Genomic DNA, 3,161 nt, shown 5'->3' with positions numbered 1-3,161 from the left:
GCTCATATGGTGACTGTATTTTAAAAAAAAAAATATCTTCCCTGTATGCGCTCAACATGTAATTCAACTAGTGTTCACTGAATGTTTTAAACGATTTGATTCCTTTATTTATCCTAGGCTGGGACATAGTGCAGTCTATTGTTTTGTAGGTATCACGTTTGACTTCCGGTTATAATCTACTTGAAGCAGGGCGGAAGCTATCGCACGGCTCAAGTAAAAAGTAGGAGTGGGCGATACTGCAAATTTTGGTATCGATCCAACATAAAGTAAATAAAATGTTACAAGTCCAGGATCACCAATACTGATACTTTTTTACATGAAATGTTTTTAAGATCTTTAAATTATTGTGATTTTGTTGATCATGATTATAATCAGAATCAAACACAGGACAATCTCTTCCCCAATTTTCAGTTTCGCAATATATTAACATTATAATACTGCTGTAGCAACAATAAAATACATGAATCACTTTTATTATATTTAGTTGTTTGAGTAAAATAAATGATACGTTTTGTGTATGTCTTCGACTGGGATAGACTCTAACTCTAGGGGTTAGCGCATTTATGTCCATAAATTAAATTTCGGTATCTGATCGGTACTTGTGTGACAAGATCAGCCTTTTTCAATTGTCTTCTATGTTTATTCCTTCCATCCATTTGCTACTGCTTGTCCCTCTCAGGGTCGCAGGGGTGGCTGGAGCATATCCCAGCTGCATTCGGGTGGAACAAGCTGGACAAGTCGCCACCTCATCACAGGGCCTTCTATGTTTATTTTTCCCAAATATTTATGTTTTTATTGTGTTGTTTATATTGTTGTATTGGTGGAATTTTTTCCCATTCTTCCTTGATGTACGGCTTAAGTTGTTCAACAGTCCGGGGTCTCTGTTGTCATATTTTACACTTCATAATGTGCCACACATTTTCAATGGGAGACAGGTCTGGACTACAGGCAGGCCGGTCTAGTACCTGCACTCTTTTACTATGAAGCCACGCTGTTGTAACAATAACTAACACTGTTGAAAGTGGCTTGGCATTGTCTTGCTGAAATAAGCAGGGGCGTCCATGAAAAAGACGTTGCTTGGATGGCAACATTTGTTGCTCCAAAACCTGTATGTACCTTTCAGCATTAATGGTGCCTTCACACATGTGTAAGTTACCCATGCCTTAGGCGCTAATACACCCCCATACCATCATAGATGCTGGCTTTTGAACTTTGCGCCTATAGACAATCCGGATAGTTATTTTCCTCTTTGGTCCAGAGGACACAACGTCCACAGTTTCCAAAAACAATTTGAAATGTGGACTCGTCAGACCACAGAACACTTTTCCACTTTGCATTAGTCCATCTTAGATGAACTCTGGCCCAGGGAAGCCGGCAGCGTTTCTGGGTGTTGTTGATAAATGGCTTTCGCTTTGCATAGCAAAGTTTTAACTTGCACTTACAGATGTAGCGATGAACTGGAGTTACTGACAGTGGTTTTCTGAAGTGTTCCTGAGCCCTTGTGGTGATATTTTTTACACACTGATGTCGTTTTTTGATGCAGTACCACCTGAGGGATCACGTGCATTCAATGTCAGTCTACCCCAGGGCAGCTGTGGCTATGAAAGTAGCTTACCACCACCAGGTGTGAATGAATGATGGGTTCTACATGTAAAGCGACTTTGGGTACTTAGAAAAGCGCTATATAAATCCCAGGTATTATTATTATTATTATTAATGTTGATTTTCGGCTTTGTCGCTTACGTGCAGTGATTTCTCCATATTCTCTGAACCTTTTGATGATACTACGGACCGTAGATGGTGAAATCCCTAAATTCCTTGCAATAGCTCGTTGGGAAATGTTCTTATACTGTTCGACAACTTGCTCACGCATTTGTTTACAAAGTCATGACCCTCGCCTCATCCTTGTTTGTGAATGACTGAGCATTTCATGGAAGCTGCTTTTATACCCAATCATGGCACCCACCTGTTCCCAATTAGCATGTTCACCTGTGGGATGTTCCAAATAAGTGTTTGATGAGCATTCCTCAACTTTCTCAGTCTGTTTTGCCACTTGTGCCAGATTTTTTTTTAAACATGTCATACCCCAAAATTAATGTATATATATGTGTGTGTGTGTGTTATGCCTAAAATCTGCATCGTATTTTATTCTGATTATATCACAAAATTATGCAAGGATCATAAACATTTGCAAATACAGGTATAGGTATCAATATTGGTATCTGCAAAATCTTTACAGTGCAGTACTCATCCACCTCCAACCAGCTTATTGATTGATTGATTGAGACTTTTATTAGTAGGTTGCACAGTGAAGTACATATTCCGTACAATTGACCATTAAATGGTAACACCCGAATAAGTTTTTCAACTTGTTTAAGTCGGGGTCCACTTAAATTGATTCATGATACAGATATATACTATCAGATATATACTATCATCATAATACAGTCATCACACAAGATAATCACATTGAATTATTTACAATCCGGGGTGTGGAGGGGGGGGGGGGGTGTAGGTTATGTTTGGTTGTTATCATCAGTCATCAACAATTGAGAACAGAGAAATGGATATTGGAACAGTGTAGGTCTGACTTGGTAGGATATGTACAGCAAGTAGTGGACATAGAGAGAGAGAGGGAGAGAGAGAGAGAGAGAGAGAGAGAGAGAGAGAGAGAGAGAGAGAGAGAGAGAGAGAGAGAGAGAGAGAGAGAGATCAGAAGGCATAAGAAAAAGTATCTGCATTTGATTGTTTACATTTGATTATTAACAATCCGGGGAGGGTGTTAGTTTAGGGTTGTAGCTACCTGGAGGTAAACTTTTATTGCGGTTTTGAAGGAGGATAGAGATGCCCTTTCTTTTATATCTGTTGGGAGTGCATTCCACATTGATGTGGCATAGAAAGAGAATGAGTTAAGACCTTTGTTAGATCGGAATCTGGGTTTAACGTGGTTAGTGGAGCTCCCCCTGGTGTTGTGGTTATGGCGGTCATTTACGTTAAGGAAGTAGTTTGACATGTACTTCGGTATCAGGGAGGTGCAGTGGATTTTATAGACTAGGCTCAGTGCAAGTTGTTTTACTCTGTCCTCCACCTTGAGCCAGCCCACTTTAGAGAAGTGGGTAGGAGTGAGGTGGGATCTGGGGTGGAGGTCTAGAAGTAACCTG

The sequence above is a fragment of the Entelurus aequoreus genome, linkage group LG13 (genome assembly GCF_033978785.1).
Source record: "Entelurus aequoreus isolate RoL-2023_Sb linkage group LG13, RoL_Eaeq_v1.1, whole genome shotgun sequence".
Taxonomy (NCBI): domain Eukaryota; kingdom Metazoa; phylum Chordata; class Actinopteri; order Syngnathiformes; family Syngnathidae; genus Entelurus; species Entelurus aequoreus.
This window is presented reverse-complemented; position numbering follows the sequence as displayed.